General features: G+C 45.8%; 1 protein-coding gene and 1 long non-coding RNA gene across 30 annotated transcripts in view; one reads left to right on the top strand and one right to left on the bottom strand.

Moving 5' to 3' along the window:
* Nucleotides 1-592, bottom strand: part of CTIF (cap binding complex dependent translation initiation factor) — a 297253-nt gene extending 296661 nt beyond the window's left edge. For 6 of the 29 annotated variants that reach the window (XR_011542724.1, XR_011542725.1, XR_011542726.1 and 3 more), the window contains exon 1: nt 280-585. The gene's annotated coding sequence lies outside the window, so the exon portion shown is untranslated. Of the gene's footprint in view, nt 1-44; nt 152-279 lie in introns of those variants that run through there. The other 23 variants (XM_070630185.1, XM_070630160.1, XM_070630178.1 and 20 more) reach the window with 12 other exon arrangements.
* Nucleotides 593-7974, top strand: LOC103548565 (uncharacterized). Its single transcript, XR_011542732.1, has 4 exons — nt 593-799; nt 1222-1376; nt 2566-2721; nt 7068-7974. It is a non-coding gene; the product is annotated as an uncharacterized lncRNA (long non-coding RNA).
* Nucleotides 7975-13752: the final 5778 nt, after the last annotated feature.

Raw genomic sequence — 13752 nt, 5'->3', positions numbered from 1 at the left:
ACAGCTCCCCCCGGGGCGGGGAACCCGGCAGGAAAGAGGCTAACCTGGGGAGGGGACGAGATCGGGGAGTGCGGTCCTCAACAGAGGCGGAGACGGTGGATGGGCGCGGACGCCCGACTGCCCCGGCGCAGGAAGGGAGAAGGGGGCTAATTGTTTGGGGCGGTTTTCCCGGATTTATCTCTAAGCACGCGCACGTCACGCAGCCCTCCTCCTGGGTCCCCGAATCGAAGGGCAAGCTGAGATGACTAAAAGAGGGGGGCGGACGGGGGGGATGCTCACCTCGGGGTCCCTCTGGCCGCTGCTCCGAGCCCGAGTCGGGGGGTGGGGGGAGGGGGCAGGGAAGGGGAAGGGAGGGAAGAGGCTCGGAAGAGCCGACTCCTGCCTCGAGTTCTGCGCGTCCCGGCTGCGGAGGGGATCGGGCGCCCCAGCGCACAAACCCAGCCGAGAGGGGAGGGAGGGAGGGAAGGGAAAGAGGGAGGGAGGGGCGGGTGGGGGGGAGGGAGTAGAGGAAGGAAAAAAAATGAACCCTGCTCTGACACAGGGAAAGAGAATGTAGGAGAGTGACGTCCAGGCCCCACCCTCCCCTCCGGCCACGTGCAAAGACTTGAAAGGAAAGAGGGCGGCGGGAGGCCTGCTGGGTAATGTAGTTCGCCTTTCTTTCCCAGGATGGCGGGCCCGGGAGAGCCGGGCGCTGCCGGGACGCCGGAGGTGCAGCCAGAGCAGCCGAGACAGCCCAGGGGAGTGACGCCGAAAGCAGCCGTCTTACGCTCCCTCCCCGCCAACCCCGGCGCGACCCTGGGTGGGGACCTCTGCATTGGGAGAACCGGGGGCTTAGGTGCTGTCCAGGCTTTCAGGGAAACGTTTAGTTTTAGGGGCTGGGAGGCTTTAAGGATGAGGACTTCCGAGCTTAAAGTGCAAAATCTGTCCTAATGGCAGATAAAAGGAAGCTTTGTGTATGCACTGGGCGGCCCGAGTGGCGTTATTAATGCTGCATTAAATGCTAACGTCTGTTATTGAGATGCATATGTTATAATTAACATTTGAACATCTCCGTGGCAGGGGCGGGATGTTGTAATTAGATATGCACTTTGCAACCAATTAATTTTCCATTGGCCATGCTGAGGGCTGGGAAGAGGGACGTGGTGTCTGGGAAAATTCAATGCAATGGATCATTCAGTAATCACCTAACCAAATCACCAATGTTTTCGGTGTTCCTACTAGGTGCCAGGCACTGAACTTGGCGCAGAGAGGCCTTCAGGAGAAATATACGATGCTGTACACCCCTCCAAGCAAAGGGGGTTGTAAAGTCATTGGAGGAACTGTGTGACACAGTATAACTGCCTTAGAAATCCATTTATTAATTCACGGAACATTTGGTGAGTACTTTCCACAGATGGGACACGTCTGGGAATATCAAGACAGGAGCCTTAGTCCCTGCCCTCAAGGAGCTCAAAGTCTAGTGTAGGGACCACAGTCAATTCAAAGTATAAGGGATAAGTCAACACTTAACATAGGGATACGCGTAAAGTGCTACAAACCCCTCAGGAGGAGGAGCCAACCTGGATGGAGGGTGCGTGGGTGGGAGAGAGTCAGAGAAGGCTTCCTGGAGGTGGTGGTACTTGAGCTAAGAATTGCTGAAATTTTTAGCAAAGGCAAAAAGGAAGGGGTGGGCATCTGACCAAGGCTACAGAGTACAAAGGCTCCAGATGAGAGAGAAGAGAGCTAATTCTGAGAGCCCCAGCAAGGCGGCACAGCGTGGAAGAGGTAGATTGATGGGGGCGGAGGTGGAGCATGAGCCTAGAGGGCAGAAGGAGCCTGGAACAGCTTCTCCCTGGACGAGGAGCTTGAAGTGGGCCTTGAAGGAGGGATGGGATTCTATTTTGTATGAAGAGCTTGTCTTCCAGGCTTGAGGCTCAGCATGAGGCAAACCACGGAAGGAAAGCAAGACAGCATTCAACCCACGTCCTATAGAGCAGCTCATTTGATTCTTGTCCAGTGGTCCCCCCTTATCTGCAGAGGATACTGGAGGAAACATTCTAAGACCCCCAGTGGATGCCTGAAACCATGCATAGTACTATGTTTTTTCTTATACATGCATATCTATGATAAAGTTTAATTTATACATTAGGCACAGTAAGAGATTAACAACAATAACTAATAATAAAATAGATTGATTGTAACAATATACTGTAATAACAGTTACCGTAGATCTTAGCAACCTCCGCATATGATTTTTTTTCTTATTAAGTTGAGAACTTTCACCCTTTCACTTAAAGGAAGCACTTTACAGCTTCCCTTTGGCATATCTGAATTGCCAACATCATTACTCTTGCGCTTTGGGGCCATTATTAAGATAAGGGTTACTGGAACACAAGCGCTGCGACCCTGCCACAGTCAATTTGATAACCGAGAGGGCTACTAAGTGGCTAACAGGAGGGAGTGTATACAGCTTGGATACACTGGACAAAGGAAGGGTTCACATCCTGGATGGGTCGGAGCGAGATGGTGTGAGGTTTCATCATGCTTACTCAGAACCAGTGCAATTTACCCTTATGTTCATTGCAGCATTATACATAATAGCCAAGACTTGGAAGCAACCTAGGTGCCCATCAAGGGACGAATGGATAAAGAAGATGTGGTATTTATACACTATGGAATACTACTCAGCCATAAGAAATGATGAAATCCGGCCATTTGTGACAACATGGATGGACCTTGAGGGTATTATGCTGAGTGAAATAAGTCAGAGGGAGAAAGTCAAATACCGTATGATCTCACTCATAAGTAGAAGATAAAAATAACGACAAACAAACACATAGCATTGGAGTTTGGATTGGTGGTTACCATAGGGGAAGCGGGGAGAGGAGAGGGCAAAAGGAGTGATTAGGCTCACATGTGAGGGGATGCACTGTAATTAGTTTTCGGGTGGTGAACATGATGTAATGTACACAGAATTCGAAATATATTACCATGTACATTGGAATCAATCAATCAATCAATCAATCAATCAATCTCGGGGGAAAAAAAAGAACCAGTGCAGTTTAAAACTTATAAATTGTTTATTTCTGGGATTTTCCATTTAATATTTTCAGACCATGGTTGACCATGGCTAACTGAAACTGTAGAAAGCAAAACCACAAATAAGGGGGGACTACTATACCAAAGGGCATGGGGGGAGTGTCATCCCCTCCCTTCCAGAGGGAGGCAGCAGGCCCACCGTCATGCATCGGAAGAGGCAGAGTGGGTACTGGAAGCCAGTTGTCTGGGTGCCAGGCCCAGCTCCCCACGAAAGGAACTTATCTAAGCACACCTGATCCTTCCCGCTGGTTTGCCCTTCTTAGCAGTTATGGCTCATTGACTCAGCAGTGTGTTATTTTTATGCTTTAACATCTGGATGATCTCCTGGGTTTACAAAATATTAAATAATAGTACCAGAGTCTATCCACTCAGCAAATTCCCATTAACCCGCCTTTTGTGCTGTTTTGCACCTTGTGCGAGAGGAACTCCACCTAAGGCATGCAAAGAAACAAGAATGGAGTTGTCTAGGTCTTGGTTTTGCTTTGCTTTAAATCACACTCCCAAAGGCGGAGAGAAGCTGAGCAATGTGCAGAATGCAAAACGTCTACTCAGAGCACACGCCTCTGTTTAGGGGTGTGCCTGGGGTGTGAGGGCCAGTGGGAGCAACACAGGCTGGAGAGCTGGAGAGCTTGGCCCCTGGGTTTGAATCCCAGGCATGACACTTCCAGGATCTGCAACCTTGGGCAGCTTACTTAGCCTCCAGTAGGTGACCTTGGGCAGCTTACTCAACCACCTTTCTTGACCTTGTGAGAACCAATGGTGGTTAATGTATTTAAACTGGCTCTGTCACATAGCAAGTGCTGGGTGACGATTGGTTCCTTTCCTCCTCCCCAGGGTCTCTCTGGGCCAGGAGAATGATCCCTGAATTTTTCTTTCTGCAGAGTCAGGCCAGCACAGCTCATGCTGGAGGCAAGATTCCTCAAGGGACCCATCTTCATGTGAAGTAGGTTAGGTTTGTCTTCAAGGAAGCTTCACCCAGTTCCAGCCCACCCCTCCTGCTGGTCCAGTAATTCTCACCAGCTGACAGTAGTGATGCTCTTCCCCTCCCGACCCTGCTGCCCGAGGACCCCATAGTGTGTCACGCCACCCAAGGTGCCTTCTCTGGGAGTGTCTGTAGCCCACATTACTTTTCCCCGCCCACCAAAATTTACCTCCTACTCTCCATCCTCAGATCCTGGCTTCTGCTTTATCTCCAGTCTGATAAACCTTCTCTAATGTATGATAAGATAGTCTTTTCATTGTCCTCCAACCCTGACATTTTTGTCTTATTGAGAGCTCTCTGAAATGGCCTCTGATGATGGGGATTCCAGCCTGGAATGAGATCTTTGAGAGGAAGACTGTGGGTCCCTCTGACTAAAGTCTCCCAGCGTGGGAGGGCTGGGGCTTACTTGGTCCCTCATCTGGTGTCCTTCCTTCTCTGCTCTGTGGTTGATCTTATGCCCAACCTGCAGGTTTAGGTCAGAGAAGCTGCTAGGTGCAGGACTAATGAAATGACACTGCATCGGTTTAATTGCGACAGACTTGAGTTGCCAAGAGTTGACTTTGTCTGACTTGTCACTGCACAGCCCAGAAATTCAAAGCCAGACTGTTTCTCTCTGTTTTAAGCAGTTGCTTTTCCTAATTCACACTTTCCTAAGATACTAGCAAAAAGAAATATTTCTCCTTTCTTCCCATTCCTTCTCCTTTCCCCTACCAGTCTTTCCTCTATCAATCGTCGCATTTATTAAAGGCCTGAGGGTGTTACAGAGCCCTAAGGGACCAGTGACCTGGAAGTGGGTCCTTTTGCCCAAAACCGCTCGTACCAATAGAATGAGACTGGGTTCAGAATAGCAGAGCAGAAACGTTATTCGTTGATCAAGGAAAATAGAGAAGGAGAGCTCCTGTTTTACACACCTTCTCCCGAAGGGAAGTTTCTTACAGGATGTGAGGGGGGCGAGGTCTCTGTGTCTGCTCAAGGCAGGGGCATCTGGAGCATATGCACATCTTCCCTTCTTGCGCACACAACTTAAAGCAAAGCATCAGAGTGGAAAGTGTTTTAGGGACCTCTCTGGGCAACAGTGGGAGCCCACCAGAGCGCAGGGGGAGAAAAATGACCTGCCTTCAGGCGCTGAGGAGACCAGGCTGGCACCTGTGAGATAATAGGGAAACTGATGAAGTGCTATACTGTGCGAGGGTGATTTTTAAGGGAACAAAGAGTTCCTGGTGGGCTGGAATGGTCAGAGAAGGCTTCTGGGAGGAAAGCAGGACTCGACCCATTCACGGCCTCCCGTCAGGAGGAGGGCAGCCGTGGCCTAAACCCACGTTTTGTAGCATTGACCTGGGAGACACTGCAGAAGTAGTATCTTTAGGTGGAAACTGGAGACTGGGTTCATCACACATCAGTTTGGTGGCCACTGACCCTGCAGAAGAAAGGAAGTTACTGGTCTAGTGTCTACGCTCTGTGACTGTGGTGCTGGCCCGGAGAGATAATGGCTTGATAGAACCAGGTTAAATTTCACCGAGGCCTCATCTCAGCTTCCACTATACAAGCTCCAAGACCAACGCCTGAAAGAAAGATGGAAAGTGATCCTCGAGGGTGAAAGTTGGTGGTGGAGGAAGGGACATCAATAGAGAATCATGAGCTTGAGAAACGCAAAAGCCGAATAAGGAATGAACGAAGGAACTTTTATTGGGAACATGCGATGCATAAGGCATTGCAAGGTACCATGGGGAACCAAGCACGTGAAACTAGGTTCCAGGTCCCACTGGACCCTATCCTGCTGTGACATTTCCTGTCTCTGGGCCTCAGTTTCCACACCTGTAAAATGGGCAGGTTGGACTCTTTGATCACTAAGATTATTTCCAAACTTGAAGTTCTCCCTTCAAGACATTTACGATCTAGCTCGTAAAAGAAGCTGTAAAGTTAAGTAGCCAAAAGGGTGGATGTTAACCTGTTTCATTCCAGCAGAGCAGGAAGGGTTTGTAATATTCATTAAACAAAGCCCTGTAATATTCATTAAACCAGGGAACAGAAGACAAGCAGATCTTGTCTTACAAGTTTCAAGAACAGTAAGCAAAGCCCATGAGTACTCAGGCATTCCTCAAGTTCCTCTGAGTTCAAGGTCAGACGTCACAGGTCAGTGGCATGAGCTCCGCATCCACAGACGGCTGTGCCCATGATGAGGACCTGGGCAAAGGTCCACCCTCACATCTCTACAAGGGGCAAGTTTCATTGTTTACTAGGCTACACTCTAGAAAAACTGTGCTATCCTTACCCTGGGAGGGGCAGGCAGCCTTACAGGACCAGGGATATATGTACCCCTGATCCAAGGGCCTCCAGGCCATTGGCTAGGCCTGGACTTGAGTGGCCCTGGCTCCAGCAGATGAACTAAGCCAATCAGATTCCTTCTTGCAAGAATCTACAGGAAGAGGCTGAGAGAATGCTGCTCATTGGTGACTGCTCCTTAGTCTGGTGAGGGGGAAGGGGCTTGTGGCCTTGGTGGGCCCAGCGCAAGAGGAGTAACTGGAGGAGTGGGGTGGAGGGGGAAAGAGACAGAGAGAGGGTAGCTTCGGTTCCTAACTTTCTGACTCTCAGTCACAGGTGCTCTACGACACCTCTCTAGGGTTGCTGATATCCCTGCATCCTTAAAGTAATTCCCTGTAATTTGCACTAAGTTGAGTGGGTCTCCGACCTTTGTAATCCAAAGACCCACATCTAGAACAGCCCGAAAGAGCAGAAGTGCAGACAGAGAAGTTATGGCTATTACGATCCGTGCAGCTGGGAATTTCCCCTCCTGAAGATGCCCTTCTCTTTTCTATCCTAGGTGTCTTCCTATTCAACTAGCTTATAATTCCTGTCTCCTAAATCTTATCCTGAAAAGTCTGCAAAAGAATTGAGCCTCCACAGCCCCTAAATCCGCTTTTCAAAGGACAGTAGCTAATAAATTAGTTGAGCGAATACTATTTGCCAGGCACCAAGTGAAACCCTCTCTGTGCTTTGTCTCCTTAAGTCCACACGGCAACTTTTACAGTGGAAGGAACCAAGGCTGGGAGTGATGACGGAACTTGCCCAGGCGTACACAGCCAGCAAGGAGGTGCTGGTCTGCGCCGGGCTGCGGACCTCAGAGCCAATGGGTTTAACCACATCCCCTCATCTCAAAACATGAGGACCCACCTTCTCCAAGTCACCAGGGAGCACCTCTCCTCCAGCTACAAGAAACATCCGTCTTCCTCACTGGTGCATTTATAATGAGGTGTTTTTTTCTTTTCAACTGAGACTTTGTGTGCAAAATGTGTGTGCATTTGTTTGTATGTATCTGATGCCCCAAATGATTCTATGCCAGAGAAGAATGATCCTGTTCATATACCTCATCAGTCAAAAAAAAATTTTGGATCCACACCTATAGTACATGTTTACCATTTATCTATCTATTATATTTACCAAAATACACATTTTAAATGATGACCTAAAGATGAAGTAAGCATTTTTAAGTAATTCAAAACTTTTGACAATTAATGATTCAAAAGTCCTTTTGCTCTTAGGGAAACTTTTTTTTTTTTTGCCAATATTTACCGTACAAGTGAACATCAACAGCTATCAAATATTTTCTCCTGGCCCCTCAGTGGCTCGTGGTAGGACACGTGCATGGAGGCCACAAACCATACCCTGGGTTTTGAATGTTTGTCACGTTTCCCAATTTGTTAATAACAAAATGATTGCAGTAAATAATGAAGATGCAGTCAGCTAAACCCGAGTGAAGTTTCACTCCTTTCCTGACTTATTTCTTACCCTAGTAGTCTTTGTTTTTTGTGTTTTAAATAAATGATTTATTACGCATAATTATAATAGCTGAGATAGCATTGCCTATGCATTTTTGCATCCAGCTTTAGTCACTTAATAAAATTAAAATCACACAATTTCTGTGTTATTAAAAAGTCTTGGGGCCGGCCTGGTGGCACAGTGGTTAAGTACACACGTTCCGCTTCGGCGGCCCGGGGTTTGCGGGTTAGGATCCCAGATGCGGACACTTGGCAAGCCATGCTGTGGCAGGCGTCCCACATAGAAAGTAGAGGAAGATGGGCATGGATGTTAGCTCAGGGCCAGTCTTCCTCAGCAAAAAGAGGAGGATTGGCAGCAGTTAGCTCAGGGCTAAACTTCCTCAAAAAAAATTTAAATAAATAAAAAATACATAAAGTTAAAAAAAAAAGTCTTTATAGACACCATTTGAAAAATCACCAAAATGCCCTCTTTTTTTACCCTGGTGTTTGTTAAGTACATATAATACGTTTACTCTAAGTTACATACCATGAATGGCAAGCACACACAGAAATGTGCATTAATCTAGGATTACGGGACCTCACAGCTTAGGTCAGAAGACTGACACATTTTAAACAGAAATGGCAGATGTACAACAGACAGAGTGACTGTTCAGGAAAAGGGGGAGTCTTGTGAGCTGGCATGGCAGGGAAGATTTTTCAGGAAAAGTAGGGCCCAGCCAGACTTGGAGACCTGAGCATGATTTGGTGATTTGCGTGGGAAGGAGGCTTCCCCTGTGGGCAGACATCAGGCATTTATAAATGGGAATTAGCAAGTGGAGGAGTCTGGGTGAGCAAAGGGAAGGAGGAGGCAGTATGTTCAGAAAGTTAGTACTGTGGAGCTGGTTCGAGCCTGGCCTCAGGGGTGCAAAGACCAGGGTTTAAATCTTGCCATCACCTTTTACGACCAGCTGACAGCCTTGGGCAGCTTCAGCGCTCTGAGCTTCCGTGGCCTCTATCACGTGGGGAAACACCAGAGCCTGCCTTCGTGAGTTGTCCTGGGGATTAAATGTGATCATGGAGATGAAGCACACAGCGCATCGTAAGGACTCAAGGAAGATTAACTTCTATTTTTTGGTTATTATTGTTGATTTTCTTGTTATACTGAGGATAGGCAGTGTGGGACCTCGAATGAGAATCTGACCATTTGGACTTTTTTCTATGGCCCAGGGTCGTGCAGTTAGATTTCGAGCTGTAATTCACACAGACAGTGGAGTGTGCACCAGACAGTTAGTCTACTTTGCCTGAGCCCAGATTCCAGTAGGCCCCATCAGCACCTTTAGCATGACCTCTGGGGCTTCAGTGGAACCTGGGGAATGAGGAAGAGTCTCCCAGGTGCCATAGGAGCTGAACTTCTGTCCTTCTGTCACCCATGGGTAGACACAAATATGCATACCTCACCTCTTTTTCTGTTTTTGCAATATTCGTTATCTAATTTGTTTATACTCCACTCTTTCCAGAAAGGACTTGAGACAGCTTTTTAAATTCTAAAATATACCTAATATGTGAAAATAGGAGTTTACATAAAAGACACTTTATGAGATGGTTATCCCTTTACAAAAGGAGTAACCACAGTTTCCTTAAATAGCTGCTCATCTGGTGCATTCAACATCAGATCTGATTGAGAAAATTTTGCTCTGCGCAACTTTTCTGGAATGCATCTACGGTATCACTGCGGTTCACAGCATTGACTGCTTTTGATCAAGTTTGCTACTTGAGTAAAGGGTATAAGAAGCCCTTGCATTTACTTTGTGCCATCTTAAACCAAATTAGGGGCTCTGCTTTATTTTTTGATGAATCTCTCAGAGATGTGAGAGCTAAGCAGTTGACCTGAATCTGGTCCAGAGGTCACTGAGCTGCCGGTGGTTGGAGAAGCCCGCTTGGAGGAGGTGGCAAGTAGGAGTTTCAGGAAAACAAGGAAAGATGCCAACTGGCTGACACTGAATGGGAGACCATCCCAGGGAAGGGGGCTGTGTGGGAGGGTGTTGGGGCTGCCCTCGCACCTGCAGGGTAGCAGGAGAGGTGGCCAGCCAGCCTGGAACCTCAGACAGGGCCACAGAAGAGAGGGCATCAGGCTGGTGACAGTTTGCCTATCCCCCATCCTACAAAACAATTTTGGTCTGACACAGAGATAAGATGTCCAACACTCCCTTTCTGCTATACTTTATTTCAGGCCTTATCAAACGTACCCTTTCAGTGGGCATGTTGCCATGACAACCTTATAGTCACTAGAGGGCATCTATAATTGGTAGAAAATGGCATTACTTTAGTCACAGCCTTTTTTTTTTTTTTCTGGGAGGAGTTTTCGTCCTAGGCTACTTAAAGTACTCAGATGTAATCTTTTTGCCTGAGCAGACTAATAATCACCTTGTAATTTAATTACTAAGCCAGCGCCAGTGAACTCTTCTTCTCCTGTCGATTGAGCTGTAATTTTCAAATACCAGCTTCTTGGGCAGGGCCCAGCTCTGGAGGCTGCAGTTATCCAGATGCAGGTCTTCACCTGCACTGTGCTTCGCGAAGCCACTCAGCCGTGGAATCAGCTCCAGGGATCCTTGAGAAATGCAAGCACGTTCGGAGCGCTCCACCTGTCAGCTATGGCAGGCGTTCATTGCCACTGAAGAACGTCCCAGGTTGTCCTCACTGTCACTTCTCCATTCCCTACAATGTCCTTCCATCTGGCACATCCCCCTTTCCTAGGTAGAGAAAACCCCTAATCATGGGATTGTAGAGGTTTTTCAAATTATTTTTAAAAATTGTGATAAAATACATATAATGTAAAATTGAACTATTTTTATGTGCACAATTCAGTGGCACAAAGGACATTCACATTGTTGTGCTGTCATCACCTCTGTCCATCCACAGAACTTTTCATTTTACAAAACTGAAACTCTGTATCCATTAACAAGTGGTCCTCATTCCCTCCTCCCGCCAGCTCCTGGCCGCCACGATTCTACTTTCCGTCTTCGGGAATTTAACTACTTTAGGGGTCTCATGTAAGTGGGATCATACGACAGTTGTCCTTTTGTGACTGGCTTATTTCACTTAGCATAATGGCCTCAAGGTTCATCTATGATACAACGTGTGTCAAAATTTCCTTCCTTTTTAAAGCTGAATAATATTCCACTGTTTGTACATTCTACATTTTGTTTATTCATTCATCCATTGATGGACACAGATTGCTTCTGCCTTTTGGCTATTGCTAATAATGCTGCTATGAGGATGGGTGTACAACTGTCTCTTTGAATCCCTGCTTCCAATTCTTTGGGGTATATACCCAGAAGTGGAATTGCTGGATCATATGTTAATTCTATTTTTAGTTTTTTGAGGAATATCCATACTGTTTTTCCATAGCAGTTGAACCATTTTACTTTCCCACCAACAGTACATGATGGTTCCAATTTCTCCACATCCTTGCCAACATGTGTTATTTTCCGGGGTTTTTTTTTTCGATAGTGACCATTCTGATGAGTGTGAGATGGTCATAGTTATCTTTTTAAGGAGAGGGCCTGTCTGACCCGATCGGCTGATGTTACTTCTACTAACAGCAATTATAGGAGCTGACATTAATTGAACACATAACATGTGGTAGCATCTGTATCTTGTATTAGGGTTCTCTAGGGAAAGAGAACCAATAGGAGATATATATATATAGAAAGAGAGACAGAGACAGAGAGATTTATTAGAGGAATTGGCTCTCACGATTATGGAGGCTGAGAAGTCCCAGGATCTGCTGTCTGCAAGCTGGAGCCCCAGGAAAGCTGGTTGTGTAATTCAATCCGAGTCCAAAGGTCTGAGAACCAGGAGCACTGATGTCTGAGGGCAGGAGAAGATGGATGTCTCAGCTCTAGCAGAGACAGCGAAACCTCCCTCCTCCACGTTTTTGTTCCGTTCAAGCCCTCAGAGGGTTGAGTGCTGCCCACCCACATTGGTGAGGGGGAGCTTCTTTCCCCAGTCCACCAATTCAAATGTTAGTCTCTTCTGGAGACACCCTCACAGGCACATCCAGAAATAATGTTTTACCAGCTATCTGAGCATCCCTTAGCCCAGTCAAGCTGACACAAACGAACCACCAGGGCACTCTAGTTAGTTATCTCACTTGATCCTCACACCAGCGCTATCATTCCCATTTTACAGATGAAGAAACTGAAAGTTTGTATAATTGGTGATTTGCCCAAGCTCATGTAACCCACTAACTATTATATACCACTGAAGGCGGACCCTGAAGGAGGCTATAGGATTTCTCAATGCAAAACCAGATCTGCTTATGGATGGAAAGGACGGCCTCTAGTAATGCAGTTCTTTTCTTGTGTTTCTAAAGTTTAGTGCTTTTCCTGGTAATGACAACAAACAACAGTGAAGACAATAATGAGAATGATGTTAAAGAAGAAAAAGGAATTGAATATAACCAAATGTTCAGCTATAATCTCCATATGTGAAAAAAAAAACCCTCAATACTTGAACATTTCATATTCATAGAACTAAATTAGAGGGTGATTATTCATATAATGGAATTATTTGCTTTATAGAAGGATTCACTGAATTATCCTCTTCTGTGATGAGCTTTCCCCATTCATTTAAAGTAGGAATTAATTTATAACAATATGATGTATATATAGCTCCCGCAGAACACATCTATTGCACAGCATGAAGCCAAATCAAGTTGCTAAAATGATTTTGATTACTGGATAACGATAGTGGGGAATACTTGCTCATTTCAGTACTTGAGGATTCCAACTACGAAAGGATTTGTAGACTCAACTATCAAACCACTATGCTTAATCTTGGTGAAATTATGAAGGACCAGAGACATGCCAAAAGACAGGGGGAACAGACTATTAAACAAACGGTTTGCAAGCACCTACCAGAAGAAGGAATCACTCAGACTCCTTAGCAAGACATAAACAACAAGCTGAGCCAAACTGAAATCTTATCGCGTATTGCTGATACTATTAGCTCCAATAGGAGAGAAACATGGATTTGTTATTCATTTGGCAGTCTCTCCTGGCCTTCTCGTGAAAAAGAAGAAGAAATGTCGACAGAAAGAACACTAGAGTAGATGAGCAGATACTTCTGGATTTTTGGTTAAAGTGACATATTGTGTGTTGATAAATTTCTGTTTAGGTGATCAGCATTTGGTAGGCACATTCCCACCGTATCCATGAGGAATTGCGTTTGGCTGCTAATAACAGAGACCCAAATTACAGTGGCTTAAAAAGTGATAGGAATTTTCTCTGACATTAAAAAAAAAAAAAAAGTTGGTCCAGACACTTTGCGAGACAGTTTGGCAGCTTCATACAGAACTAAACATACTCTTACCACGTTGATCCAGCAATCGCATTCCTTGGTATTTGCCCAAAGGAACTGAAAACTTACGTCCACACAAAAACCTTCACACAAATGTCTATAGCAGCTTTATTCATAATTGGAAAAACTTGGAAGCCACCAAGATATCCTTCAGTAGATGAGGGGATAAACAAACCGTGGTACATCCAGGCAATAGAGTATTATTATTCAGCGCTTAGAAGAAATGAGCCATCAAGCCATGAAAAGACACAAAGGAAACTTAAATGTATATTGCTAAGCAAAAGAAGCCAATCTGAAAAGGCTGTATGATTCCAACTATGTGACATTCTGGAAAAGCAAAACTATGGCAAAACAGTAAAAAGATCAGTGGTTGCTAAGGATTCTAGGAGAGGGAAGGGGGCTGAGTAGGCAGAGCACAGGGGATTTTTAGGGCAGTGAATGATACTGTAACCGTAGGTCCGAGTCATTAAACATTTGTCAAAACCGATAGAATGTACAACACTAAGAATGAATCCTAATGTAAACTGTGGATTTCAGTTAATAGTAATGTATCAATATTGGCTCGTCAATTTTAAC

The sequence above is a fragment of the Equus przewalskii genome, chromosome 7 (assembly GCF_037783145.1).
Source record: "Equus przewalskii isolate Varuska chromosome 7, EquPr2, whole genome shotgun sequence".
Taxonomy (NCBI): Eukaryota; Metazoa; Chordata; class Mammalia; order Perissodactyla; family Equidae; genus Equus; species Equus przewalskii.
This window is presented reverse-complemented; position numbering and strand designations above follow the sequence as displayed.